Here is a 14,893-nt window from a genome sequence, read left to right on the forward strand (position 1 = left end):
GCTAGCTTCAACAGCATTAAATGCAGAAAGAATATTAGGGAAAGCAAGCAATAATCAGGTGAACTAAACAAATTGTCAAAATATAGTACTGATTACATGTCTCCCCTTATTATTCTTACCTTGTGCTGTTCTTGGGAACTCCTTGTGGACGTTCTCACATTAGCAGCATCCAACCAAAAATTTAAAACATCTACCTCTTGTGAAGCTCTTTGATGTTACTTGGGAAATTAAAGGAGAAATGAACAGTATTATACCATGATACGTATATACTGTATTTTGTTTGTGAAATGATGTGGTGTGGGAGATAATTTTCTTCAATTCATTTTGAAAATCTAGAAGTGAAGGCCTCCAGAGGGAAACATTGCTACATACATTTACCTACAGTTCATGATCCTGAATAAATGCATTTTATCATTTTGTATCTTTTATTCCTTTATTAAATTACAAAACTGAATTTTCATTGTAAATTCTTTTGCTTGTAGCCAGATGAAGGATGTAACAGAAATGATCTGCAAAGACGGAGTGATCACTCATTCTTCTGTCTATTGGTAAGTTCTGTTGAGTAAACAAACTTTGATGGAAAATTCATTTTTAAATTATTGATTCTGTACTGTTCTATGTTCACTTGTTGGTTAACATATTTTAATAGATAGGTCCATACCTGCGAAGTTGTGACTTGTTATTATTTAATGAAATTTCTCCCATCAGGGAGGAGGTACAGGAGCCTGAAGACCCACACTCAATGGTTCAGGAACAGCTTCTTCCCCTCCGCCATCAGATTTCTGAAAAGTCCATGAACACTACTTCGTTATTCCTCTTTTGCACTATTTATTTATTTTTGTAACTTGTAGTAATTTTTATGTCTTTATGTCTTGCACTGTACTTCTGCCACAAAATAACAAATTTCATGACATATGTCAGTGATAATAAACCTGATTCTGAATAAAATTTAAGATGGTCAACTTCATTGAATCCTCCAGCTAATTAACGATAATTTTTGAAGGAAGTATGAGCAGAAAGCATACATTGCTGTGATTAGCTGGCCAATAGCCCCTTAGCTGATTGAACAGAAAAGAACAGAGCTGTCCAACCCAGGCTGGTGAAAGAAACAATGTGAGGGGGTAGCTCTTATCAACGTACTTGTGTTACTCAACTGTACAAGATGGTGTGGGCAGGATTTATAATGTACATTTCTTAAGAAGAAGTCTTGTTCTCATTGTGAAATCACTCTCCTATGTGTAGTATGAAACTGACTGGGATAGACTGACTGCTCCAGCAGCCCTTCATTGGGTTAACACTCTCACGTCTTGACACAATCCTTCCTCTTCTATTGTACAAGAAGATACGAAATAGGAGCAGCAGCAGTCTATGTGGCCTTTGTCATTCTAACAAATCATTGTTAATCTGATCTTCATTTCAGTCCCTCTTTACCCACTGTCCCCTGTAATTCTTGACTGTCCAACAGATGAACAATCTATTTGGCGCAGCCTTAATTATATTCAATGGCTTGATCTCCACAGACGTTTGGGTAGAGAATTCCAAAGGTTCACGAGCCTCTCAGAGAAGAATTTCCTCTTCATCTGCATCTTAAGATTGGGACCACCTATTCTGAAACAATGCCCGATTCTAGATTCCCCTCTCAGCACCTACTTTTCTAAGTCTACTCAATATCTAAAATGTTGCCATAAGATCACCTCTCATTCTTCTGAACTTCCATGAGAAAAAGCAAACTACTTAATTTTTCCTCATAAGTAAACCTAGAAATCAACCTAATGAATCTTCTCTGTGCTAAGAAACATGTGTCAGGAGCAAGACCACATATTTAGTGCAATGACCCACCAAACCAATGAAATTCCATCACAGGGCCACCACCTTCATGCTAAACATGAAGTGCAGTAAATTATGCATTGTTGGATCAGAAAAATCTCTGCAGCCTGAGTATTTTCAATCAAGAATGCTGATGTCAATCGTACCTGATAGAGGAGGATACTCCCCAATATTAAGCATGCTGGGTTCAGGGTGTGAGACAATTCTGAAGCAAACGTGTAATTAACATTAGCAAGCTAACCCAATTGGCAAGATTTTGAAGGGTCCCAAGGATTCCAGTATTCAGTCAATTCAATTTGTTCCATGTGGTGTTGACAGCTGTTGAAATCAGCAAAGGCAGAGATGCTGAAAACAACCCAGAGTAGTCCAGATGTGTAACTACCCTCTCTAGGCACTAACTGGATAATTGCCCAAGCTTGTTCTATCCAAAAAAATAAATTGGTCAAACCTAACACATTATTATATTTCATTCAATCTGCAGCAAAGAGGGGGATGGAATTAATAACAATGTCAAGTGACACTTAATTACAAACTGTTTGTTGATGTTCAGTTTGAGTTCTACCAGATTTTCTTGGATCTGGACTTCATCAGAAGCTGAATTCTGAATTGGAGCAAAGCAGTGAAAGTAGCTGCCCACATAATTTTGTTCAGAGTCCACCCAAAATAATAGTCATTGGGAAACTCACCCAGTGGCTGAAACCCTGTTATATGAAGGAAGACGATCTTGGCCATGGAAGACCATTCACATTAATCATAGTGCAACAGAATTTTAACAGGCCATTGTCATCAGCCCAAACCCTTTTAACTATGTCATCATTGATGTTTCCATCATAAAATAGTATTCATGGAGAACGTGGGGAGAATAAAATATGAGATTAATGTAAAATGAGTGTCAATAGTTGGTTGATGGTTCACATGGACTCGTCAGGCCAAAGAGCCAATTTCCTTGTTGTATCTCTCTTTCACTCTATGATAGTTTTACCCTGATCTTACTCATTCACACATCATTCAATAGTGAAGCAGCTTTTGCCAGTCTACAGGCTGAAAAGTGACAAGAAATATGCGTACCTCATAGTGCCAAGTAATAGCCACCGCCAGCAACAAAATGGCCTTCAGTGACATCCACCCCAGGTTATTGAGGAGATTGCTGGGGCCTCGACAGAGATCCTTGTGTTCTCCTCAGTCACAGGCAAGGTCCCAGAGGACTAGAGAATAGTCAGTGCAGCTCCTCTATTTAAGAAAGGCAATAGAGACAAACCAGGAAATTATACGCTGGTGAACCTTACATTAGTGGTGGAGAAATCATTGGAGAAAATTCTTAGGGAATGGAGTTAGGGCAGTGGATGTTGTATGCATAAACTTTAGTAAAGATTTCAATAAGGTTTTTCATGGTAGGCTGATCCAGAGGATTAAGTCTCATGATTTGGTAGATTGAATTCAACATTGGCTTGGTCATAGAAGACAAAAGGTTGTGATGGAGCGCTATTGTTCTGACTGGAGGTCTGTCATCAGTGGTGTTCTGCAGGGATTAGTGCTGGGACCACTGTTGTTTGTGATATATATGATTCGGACAACTTGAATTGTTTTCTCTGGAGCTTCAGGGGCTGAGGGGGGACCCTGATAGAAGCATATAAAATTATGAGAGGCATAGATAGAGTAGATAATCAGAGTCTGTGTTCCTAGGGTGGAAATGTCAAGTACCAGAGGGCACAGCTTCAAGATGAGAGGGGGGAAGTTTAAAGGAGATTTAGGAGGAAATATTTTTACACAGAGAATGGTAGGTGCCTGGGAAGTGCTGCCAGGGGAAGTGGTGGAAGCAGATAAAATGACATTTAAGAGGCATTTAGACAGGCACATGAACAGGCAGGAAATGGAGGGACGTATACCATGTGCAGGCAGATGGGATTAGTTTGGATTGGCATCATGGTCGGCACAGACGTCGCGGGCCGAATGGCCTGATCCTGTGCTGTACTGTGTATGTCCTATTGTTCTATGATGCGATCACATTTCTCAGTGGAGCCTGAGCAATGCCGCAGGAATTTTCAGTGGCCTTGGCAAACCTTCAGTATCCTGTCGCCTACTCGTAAAATTCAAGAAAAACAAATGTTTGCTTTATCCTTGTGACCAAGAAGTCTTTTTTTTCCCCCGGTGGAAGATTTATGTTTCACTTCTGATCTCAGGCGTAAAGGGGTGAAGGGAAAAAAATAGAAGCAGATTCCGGATTCACCGAATGAGTGGCATTTAAATCCAAACTATCCGGGGCAAAAACGGTACCGGGGGTAATTCTCAAAACACAACATCTCCTTCTCGACAGCTCCTCACGATAGTTTCGGAGTCATTGGTGAGAAATTGCAGTGAAGCAAACAGTGTTCCGGACTGAAATAAGAATGCAGCTCCCGCTGGGATCAGGTAACACAAATAAAAGTTCCCCGCGAGCTTTCCGTGCACCCTCGCCCGCTTCTGATAAACACTTCAGGTGACATAGGAATGGGAGGAGCCTGGGGGGAAAAGGTAAGAGCGGTTTCTGTTTTGTTCATGCGAACCAATGTGCTCCGGCCGGCTCTGCATGCGAGGAAAACGCGTTATCTCAAGTGCAAAATGTTGTGGTCGAGGCAACGAACCCTTCAGCAGCCCCTGTGAGCTTTCCATTTGTGATGCATGGGGATCATACACGGAATTGTCTTTACCTGTTCAAAGTACGAGCAAAGTCCTGCCTCCCTCTCCCAGCTGCAAGCCCCATTAAGTAGGTAACGTGAAGTTAGAGGGCGGGGAAGGGGCAGCATCGCCCAAGGTAACAGAGCGGCGGTGTGGAGCAGGACAAGTGCCTTTGACGTTAGTTACTGTTTAACATCTCCACCCACTTGGAGTTGATTCAAAGATCGATGCGGTGACAGCTTGGTGAGGGCCCGGCGCCTGGGAGCCAGCCGCGCTCAGCAGCAGATGGCAAGGGCGCACCTTCCTCCCTCAGCTTCCCCCCTCTGCTGAGCCCTCGCCCGCTGGCCGCCGCCGCCTCCGCCGCCCACTGCAATGACAACAAGCGGCGCGGACGCCTCGTAACCAGACGGAAGGTAAGAATCGGCGGCCTTTTGTTTCAGATTGTACTCCCCTTTCTTCCTCCCCCCCCCCCCCCCCCCCGCCGGTGCTGAGGTATATAAACAGTGGGCAGTACATGTGATGGGAGCGTCCCCTCGCCCTCCCGCGCTTCAGACCTTCGCTTCTCACTCCTCGCCCGCCTCTGATTCATTTCTGCTTGAGGCTTTGCGGAGGGGAGAGGGGGGGGGGGGGGGGCAGGAACTTTTATTCCAGGGAAAGAAAAGAGACTGCTTTTACTTTCTCCCTTGAAGGTCCCTGTCACCTTTCGGGAACCTGAGGATAAGTTTTTGTTTCTGCCCTTCAGCCCGCGGGGTTTAGCGGCGGGGGAGTCCATCCTGTTGGTGAATCCACTGCACGGGCCGTTAGCGAATATGAGCCGTCAACTGAATGAAATGCCACTAATCCCAGGCACTGTGCTGTGATTTCGTTTCCAGGGTACAGTCATCTGTGGCCTGACTTCAGAAATGTATTTGACAATTATTTTCCTCCTTTTGCATTGAATTATTCCGATCTAGTATAACTTTGCAAGCTGCAAAACTTAATTGCTGCAAATTAATATTGTGAAGCGTGGACGGAAAGTTGGGGCCATGGAAATAGGTTCAGATGTCTAAGCAACACGAATTAAAAATAAAACGAACGGGAGGATAACGCGAGGGGATAATCACATTGTGTGCTTAATCATGGGAACAATCCCGTCAGAAATCGAACTGTTCCCAGCCTTATTTAGTTAAAAGTACGGTGAAATTTACAAAAATTAAATCGAATCTATAGGTAATGCAGAAAATGTTGTTCTGGTAAATGTGCCGTTTTGTGATATATAACAGGCAAACCCATATTTGCTCGCCTAGTTCAAACATTTAAGTAAATAAGGAGGGAAATTACCGTTGTCTCGGTTTCTGGCTGTCACATGTGTCAGGAGACCTCGGCCATTGACTCCCACCTGGCTCTGAACTAACCCAAAGCATATATTTACTCAAAGAGGTGTCAATATTTTAATTCTGATGAACTACGACAACAATTTGAGACTCAGAATGCCTTGTGTTAATAGTGAGCAGTGGCTGAACTCATTTCAACTGGGGTTGGAAAATACGTGACAAGGTGTGTTAGACAAGATGTAATTGCGACATGCTCAAATGAAATGTGCTGTATCAGATGAAAAGTGGGACTGGGATTTTTGGATTTATAGCTGAAAGACATACTCTTTCTATTTGATTTTGTATTCAGAACTGGATTTTGTGTAATTCTTAAGAATAGTTTGGCAGATGAAATTGGAGAATTAATGATTCACCAGTGTCACATGCAGTTTTGTTGCTGGGGATCTGGGGTAGAGTGGTGGAGGAGGGAGAGAGGGAGGGGCGTGCTGGGAGATGCCAGATATGGAAGACCTATACAGGACATGCTTCAGACTTATTGGACATACACCAAAGTAGATTTCGACAACTGAGACAAAAGGCTGAACTGTATGAAACCATTTTCAAGAACATGCTGTAGATTACATTGATGATTCCTATTTGCATAGCCTTACTAAATTTATATTATTTGAAACAATTCTGGTGAATGTTAACTTGTTACAAAATGTAGTTCAATTTACAATATTCACTTCACATTTTTTACTGTCCAAAAGAATAAAGGTTTTGGAAATGCACCAATCAGTCATATGCAAAGCTTGATGTTACAACAGGTGGTTCATTCTCCTTATATTGCATATACTTTTCTGTACAAATCCATTTTCAGACCCGTTTCCCCTCTGCTGGCAAAGGGTTCTGTTTCTTGAGGCATTCCTCACACATCCACTTGTTTGGGTTGAAGCTGCATCCTTACATTGGGAGTATATTCGATTCATCAGAAATTTTACATACTCTGTTTTTGGCCCACTTTGAATTTTGTTCCTACAGACAGACTGCCTTGTATGTGGTGATAACACTGGATGATAAAACTCTGTAAAATACTCTGAGATTTCCTTCTTGGGCTAACCATACAACATCTGTACTCTTATGATAATGTGTGTCACCATATGCTCCCAGGGCAGCTAAACAGCAAACACATAAAGCAGGTAAAAACAAACAAGACCTTTAGTATAGAAAGGATTAAGGCACAAGTTCTGAATTCTACACTCAGCAGAAACTGTGCGGTTGTGGTTATATGATACAGCTTTGGCACTGATTCAGCTGTATTTCACCTATATAAAAAAAACACATTTCCATTTTAGGTCAGCATTTTAGCAGTAGCATCAGTTAAAAATTTTAAATATTGTGAGAAATAAAGTAATCTGTACAATCTTGCTTATTGACATTAACGCACTACATGAAATGCTTCTTGCATGAATAATATGTTGTGACTTTCCAAATTTGCTTCAAATTAATAGAATTCAACCATAAGGAATGATTTCACCATGAACTGCATGATAGATCCAACAATGATTGGAAAATGTAGGGTATAATCACCACATTATGTGCAAGACATCAACATCACTGGGCACAGTACTGGTGAAGCAAAGAGTCTTCTTGCATCCTTCAGTAATAAGACTATATTGGCAAACATTTGTCCACAACATCCCAAAAAATTATGTAAACCGAAGATGGATTATTTAATATTTCTATGGCAGCAGCTATAAGCCAATGAGAGTTTTTTGCTCCTTTCATTCTTGTATTGCTGGCAAGGACTGCATGTGGTAATTTGCTGGGTAAACAGAGAGCAGTTAAGGTACATCTACGGTCACTTAAAAGCTATTCTGGTAAAAGTCAGGGGAGTTCCTTCCCTGAAAGGCATTCTGAATCCAGATGGGGTTTAGACAATAATCCAGTAATTTCATGTTTGCCGCTACTGATATTTGCTCTTTATTTCCAGATGATTTAATTGACTACCTTCAAATGCCCCAACTAATATGGTTGGTTTTGAATTCGTCCAGATTATTAGCATCTGAGTTGTTAGTCCTGTTCTTTAACCACTATATCTACTATATAGTTAGCCATTTGAATCTAGCTAAAGCATGTGTTGGTGTGTGTGCAGTACTCCCAGACGATTGTCCCCCTGGGATAGTCTCCTCAGGGACTTATAATGGCCTCTCAAATCATAGTCAGAGACAGCATTTCCAAAGTAGCCCTGCTTTGCTTGGCACAGCTAGTAATTGGCAACTTTTACAAATGTGTTAGCCATCCATGGCATTTTCTTTGGTAAACAATCTCTCCAACACATCCTCCTAAATTTTTTGGGAGGAAGTATCAAGAAAATATGGAGAATCTGGCACCAATACTTGCGCAAAGGCAGGGAACCAGCACATTACTCCCCGAACAGAACTGGTAAAATCTTGACAGAATCAGTATGATCATTCTGTGCAAGAAATAATGCAGAGAGACAATACAGACTGAAGGGAAGAGTCCTAAACAATGTGCAGAGGAACAGAGGAACCTGGATGTATATACGTAAAGCTTTGAAAATGGCAAGGTGTATTGAGAGAATAGTTATAATGCGGACAGCATTCTGGGATTTTGGAGATATAGAGTACAAAGGCAGGGAAGTCAGGATGAACCTCTATAGCACACTAGTTAAGCTACAACTGGCATGTTGTGTCTAACTTTGGTCACTTTAGGAAGATATTAATGATATAGAAAAGATTTTATAGAAAAGTGCAAGGAATGTGGGATTTCAGCTGGATGCTTAGAATGGAGAAGCTGGAGTTGTTCTGCTTGGTACAAAGAAGGTCAAGGGGAAACTTGATGGAGGTATACAAGAGAATGACTGATTTCAATGGGTTAAGTAGAAGGATACAGCTTCCATTAACAGATGAGTCAAGGACAAGTTGATGAAGATTCATAATGTTGGGTAGATACAAAGAGAAATGTGAGGATAAACGTTTTTTATACTGAGGATAGTTAATGATTTGGAATACACTACGTGTAGGGGTAGTGGAAACAGAATCAATAAATGCCTTGAAAACAGAAAAAAAAATGAATAGTGCTTTAGAAAGAATAATTTGCAAGGACGTGGGGAAAGTGCAGGGGAAACGGGACTGACAGGATTGCTCCACTAGAAGCCAGCATGTGATGGACCAAATGTACCGTAACAATTTCATGATTCTATGATTCACAGATGATAAAGAAACAAGAGAGCTGGAGATGAATGAGAAGTAGACCTTCTGAAGAACATGTTATAAATTGTCAAATTTCAAGGACACATTGCTCTCAATCCTCTCTGGCAGCAGCCTCTAATTTAGAAGTTCTGGTTCAAACTGAGATTATGTTCAGTGAAAGTGGTGCCTGCAGGGGTCACTTACCAAGATCTTGCTTAAATAGACCTAAAAGTTACTTGGTGTATTGGGTCCGTTAAAATTTAGGAGAGTACATGTGTAGTTCACCTGATGCAGACAATTGTTGCACCCCAGCATGGAATGTCCTTTGTGTAGAAGAGGTAACCAAACCCAAGAATTGACGAAAGTATTCAATCAGGATTTCCTTGGACAAGAGATACATTACTCCAAACATTTGCTAAAACTGATTTGCTTCCTCCTGGAAATTGTTGCCTTCCTTGATTGAAGACCAAATGTAAAAATGCCTTTCCATTTCAGAAAGCTGTAGTCCAGCTGTTCAAGCTGGCAGTGATATCTCTGGATTACAATATTGCTCTGCAGACTGGCATGGCTTCATTTAACAGGTTTACAAAGTGTGCTGCTGTCAGAAAGATTATAGATACCCTTGAAAGAGAAAAGTATTTTTGGAGAAGAGACAAAGAAAATACTGAAATTCCCCAAGAAAATAAGTTTTGGATGATATTAGAGGGATGACAATGAAAAGCAAATAACTTTTAAGACCTTCACTGATCCAGTTGGCAAGTTGCATTAGATCCTTAGCTCAGCTCTAAATATTACAAAGTAGTGGCTGGAAATGATGTGCTGGTATGCCTCCTTGTGTAGCCGGTTTTATCATACTTGCAGATGTTGGAAATTCTTGTTTAGTTTTGGTCATATGATTTTTGGTATTCTGTGTCATCTTAACCCATCAATTTTGCAATGTTACTATGTTTTTGTTAATACCATTCAGTTGTAATCATCTTTAATAGGAATGGTGATGCTAAAAATAATTACCAGGAAGTATGTCAGAGGGCAATTCCATCCCTTACTTTGCATGATGATTTGACCGAGGTTTGACCTACAATGCTTGGCAAGTGTTAACTTGGTACAAAATTACACAGAATTAAACTGCACATTCTCTGTATTAACAAAGCTGCAACGTTTTCACAAGTTAGTTTAGAATGTTGTGATTCAAAAATACTTCCTGATTCTTTTATGCTCATTAATATGTTGTGTTAGTAGAGATGGTGGAATGTACAGAAAGAATCACACAGGATCATTTAGGTAATGACAAACATGGAAATAAGGAACATAGACAGTACAGCACAGGAATAGGCCCTTTGGCCCCTACTGTCTGTGCTGACTATGATGCCATTCCAAACTAACCCTATCTGCCTGCACATCCATCCATTCCCTGCCTTTCATGTGCCTGTCTAAATGCCTCTTAAACATTGCATTGGATCTGCTTTCACCACTTCTCCTGGCAGCACATTCAAGGCACTTCCCACCCTCTGTGTAAAATAAAAACTTGCCTCATAAATGTCCTGTAAACTTTCCCCTTCTCACCTTAAACCTATGTGCTTTTTTTATTTGAAACTGAGTTACTGAGTGCGTAAAAGTAACTTGGTGTTAAAGGCTCCACAGAATTACAAAATGCAATATTAGTGAGTGGGAACAAAATATTAATATGGAAGTAATGCTTGTTTTGATTTGCAACAGAGAATTGGAGCCAGGAAGTTTCTGAAATTTATGCAGTGACCTTGTCATTGGCACATGATATGTGATATTAATGAGATATCTAAAGTAATGTTGAAGATTTTCATTTAAAAACTGCTTTTACATTATAAGCACTGCATATTGGCTTTACCATAATAACAGCCATTCCTTAAAAGAAATAAAAGTCATCTCTCATATATAGGTCCTCCACAGCGTACAAATACCCAACTTATGTACAGCCTGTGTATACGAAAAAGCGTTTAGAAGACGTGGGATGGATTTGCCAGCTGTTACGGAGCTGCAGGCTTCTTCTGCCATATGGGAACTCACAGCCACATTTCCGACTTGTGAACTATTCAGCTTACGAACAATTCACAAGAACAGAAGCCTGTCGTTCTTGTGAATTGTTTGTAAGCTGAACAATTTCTGCAGAGCAAGGTCTCATCACCTGAAAATGAATCAAAAAATTTTGTTTCTTGTGGGGCTGCTGGAAGGAGGAATGTTCACCAAAACTTACTTCAATATTGATGGATTCAGAAGATTCACTCAAAGAAAACCTCAGTTTATTGTCTTATGGGGAAATGGTATTTCAGTGCTTCAATCAGTTTTGGCCCAGATATCTTCATAAGTCGGTAGTGTTGCTTAAGTCCAAAACCAGCAACTGTGCCAATCTAACAAGAGTTTTAAAATAATTCAGCTAGCTTTAACTTACAAATAGAGCTGATTATTCATTAGCTGTTTTCTTCAGTCAAAATGTTACCAGAAATTTTAGAAGCGTTTCACTTGGTGAATTTTAATTGAGCCTGCATCAGCACATGGTATAACTTTGTCTTGCACTTAGGTTAACAGTTAATGTACCATTACGTACAAGGTATCTTTGTCTGAACATTGAACTGATTAGCAGTTACATTGTGATTATCAAAACTTTTAGGTGATTTTTATGATCTACCTTAAAGAAGTTCTGAAGGGGCCAAGTTGGGGACAAGCTGAAATATTGTTTTAATGCAAGACACTACCTTGGTAAAGGTATATCAGGATTTCTTTATTAGTCACATGTACATCGAAACACACAGTGAAATACATCTTTTTGCATAGTGTTCTGGGGGTAACCCGCAAGTGTCGCCACGCTTCTGGTGCCAACATAGCATGCCCACAACTTCCTAACCTGTACGTCTTTGGAATGTGGGAGGAAACCAGAGCAGCTGGAGGAAACCCACGCAGACACGGGGAGAATGTACAAACTCCTTACAGACAGTGGCCAGATTTGAACCCGGGTCACTGGCGCTGTAAAACGTTACACTAACTGCTACACTACTGTGCCTGCCCTCAGAAGCTCCTCAGAACTCAGCAGCTCCTCAGAAGTTTAAGAAGGGACACAATCCCATTATGTTCCTGCAAATGCTTTTTGAGGAGACTCAACAGCATCTTGGTGGATGATGATTGAGCTTGTGCTCTTCTAACAGCAATCATTTGAACAGAAGTGAACACCGCATTCATGAAAACTTCAAGTATCACTTAAAGGTATATCACCTTTTATTGTTCACTTACTATTGAAAGTTCATGGAGAACTTTTGAAGCACACCAAGAAATTTTGTGGGACACTTTTATCAGGCTTTCCATAATAATCAATATTTATCCTGGACATATTTTCATGAACTTCACCTGAAAGAGTGCTACACTTTGCAACTTAACTTTATTGGACACCTAGTTTATAAAACAATGGTTAGGGCATAACTGGTGTATTGCTTCCAATTCTGGTTATCATGGGTTAAGAAAGGTAGGAAGGTCCTAGAGAAGGTACAGAGGAGATTCACTGGATTGGTTCCAGGAATGAAGGACTTCAGCTATAAGGTTAGCATGGTGGCACAGTTAATGGAGCTGTTGTCTCACATCTCCAGTGACCTGTTTTCAATCCTGCCCTCTCGTGCTGTCTGTGTGGAGTTTACATGTTCTCCCTGTGACTGTGTGGGTTTCCTTTGGATGTTTAGGTTTCCTCCCACATCCCAAAGAAATGTGGGTTAGTAGGTTAATTGGACACTGTACATTGCTCTAGTGTAGGTGAGTGAACATAGAACATAGAACAGTTCAGCCCACAATGTTGTGACAAAGTAATTAAACTAAAGACATCTAATTAAACTAATCCCTTTTGCCTGCACATGGTCCATATCCCTCCATTCTCTGAATATTCATGTACCTATCTAAGAGCCTCTTAAACACCTTTATTGTATCTGCCTTTACCACCACCCCAGCAATGCATTCCAGGCATTTACCACTCTCCGTGTGTTTCAAAAAAAAACTTGCCTGCACATCTCCTTTGAACTTTCTCCTTTGAACTTTCCCCTTCTCACCTTAAATGCGTTCCCCCTAGTATTAGACATTTCAACTCTAAGAAGAAAATACCCAGTGTCTAGGCTATCTATGCCTCTTTTAATCTTATAAGCTTCTGAGGTCTCTCCGCAGCCTCTGCCGTTCCAGGGAAAACAACCCTAGTTTGTTCAACCACTTATAGCACATGCCCTCTAATCCAGGCAGCATCCTGGTAAACCTCTTCTGCACACTCTCCAAAGCCTCCACATCCTTCCTATGATGGGGCAATGCAATACTCCAGATGCAGCCTAACCAGAGTTTTATAAAGCTGCAATGTAACTTCCTCACTCTTGAACCCAGTACCTCGACTAATAAAGGCAAGCATGCCACATGCCTTCTTTACCACCCTATCAACTTGTGCGGCCACTTTCCGGGAGCTATGGACTTGGAGTGGTAGAATCTGGAGGGAGTTGATGGGAAGATGAGAGAATAGGTTACAGGGTACATTAGTAGGGGGATAGGATTGCTCTGTGAGCTGGCATTGATTCAATGGGTTGAAATTGTATCTTTCTACTTCATAGAGAAATATGAAATATGAGGAGCTGGGATTGTTCTCTGTAGAGCAAAGAAGGTTGAAAGGAGATTTGATGGAGGTGTTCAAGGTTATGATTAGACAGAATAAATATAGCTAGGCTCTTCTCTGTAGATGATGGTACAAGGACTAAGGGACAGAGGTTCAAGGTCATGCAAAAGAAAACACCAGGAACGTGTAAGACCATAAGATACAATTCAAGTCCTTGAGCCTGCTCTGCTATTCAATAAAATCATGGCTGATCTGATATCTGCTTCCTTCCTCTGTCATGTCATTAATGCACAGTAAAAAGTTGTGGTCCCAGCACTCATCCCTGTGGTACCCACTGGTAATAGGTTGCCCACTGAAAATGATCCCCTTATCCCTACTCACTGCCTGTTATCCAATACTCTAGAAACTTTTTTTTTGTGAAGAGTTTTTTTTTGATCTGGAACTGGCTGCTTGCATAGATGGTGGAAAGAGAGTGAATTAGAGTCTTCAAAAGGGAATTGGATAGGCATTTGAGAAAAAGTAATTTGTAGGACTACATGGAAAGAGTGGGTGAATGGATTGCTTCATAAGAAGCCAACATGAATTTGATGGGTCAAATGGTCTCCTCTACTATAATAATTTCTGTATCAATGATTCTACCTTGTGGAAGTCACCAGAGAAGGGAACGCTTCGTTCTATTACAATTTTATGTTTGATTTAAAAAAAATTCATTTGTTTCAATCACTGCTTAACACAAATAGGTGTATATTTTTTTGCCAAAGCTCTAATATAACTTAGTACATTCACTGCAATGCATCTGCATATGCGAATATTGAATTCTCCTCTCTTTATTATATTTTATCGGAAGAGAAAGACCATCAGGATTCTCTGTGTTTAAGTAAAATACATTGATTATAGTGAATAAAGACAACTTCCCAGTGATTCTTAGTTACAGAAAACAATAAAGACATTCCATGTTCCTCTAAGTAGAGAAGCACCTTCTCCTGATAAAGTTTTGAAGCTCAGTTCATTTAGGCTTTTGAAACACAACCTCCTGGTTTGTAAAAGCACTGGGTCAGATTTTGCGGAGTGGAGCCCATGTCCACACCTGCTGCTGAGATAGGTAATGGCTCTGCACTTACCACAAAGAAGAACTGGATTGTGTGATATATCTGGATAGGTCAGAACAAACCCAACAGTCTGAAGCATTCAAAAACTATTAAAAGTAAAATAAACAGTAATTATAAATCAAGAATTGAAATCACCTAAACATCCGCATTTTTAAATCATTAAAACCATTTCTGTAAATGTAAATAATTAAA

The 14,893-nt window shown here is 40.5% G+C and overlaps 1 protein-coding gene and 1 long non-coding RNA gene across 6 annotated transcripts in view; one reads left to right on the forward strand and one right to left on the reverse strand.

Moving 5' to 3' along the window:
- Nucleotides 1-428: 428 nt before the first annotated feature.
- LOC127574149 (uncharacterized) lies at nt 429-4,614 on the reverse strand. Its single transcript, XR_007956871.1, has 4 exons — nt 4,515-4,614; nt 2,896-3,057; nt 662-782; nt 429-555 (listed from the first exon to the last, which is right to left on the reverse strand). It is a non-coding gene; the product is annotated as an uncharacterized LOC127574149 (long non-coding RNA).
- Nucleotides 4,615-4,633: 19 nt separating this feature from the next.
- The window catches only part of LOC127574148 (hepatocyte nuclear factor 4-gamma-like), a 100,304-nt gene continuing 90,044 nt past the window's right edge, over nt 4,634-14,893 (forward strand). The window contains exon 1 of one of the 5 annotated variants that reach the window (XM_052022902.1): nt 4,634-4,895. The gene's annotated coding sequence lies outside the window, so the exon portion shown is untranslated. Of the gene's footprint in view, nt 4,896-5,273; nt 5,387-14,893 lie in introns of those variants that run through there. The other 4 variants (XM_052022900.1, XM_052022901.1, XM_052022898.1 and 1 more) reach the window with 4 other exon arrangements.

This window comes from Pristis pectinata, chromosome 9, assembly GCF_009764475.1.
Source record: "Pristis pectinata isolate sPriPec2 chromosome 9, sPriPec2.1.pri, whole genome shotgun sequence".
Lineage (NCBI taxonomy): Eukaryota > Metazoa > Chordata > Chondrichthyes > Rhinopristiformes > Pristidae > Pristis > Pristis pectinata.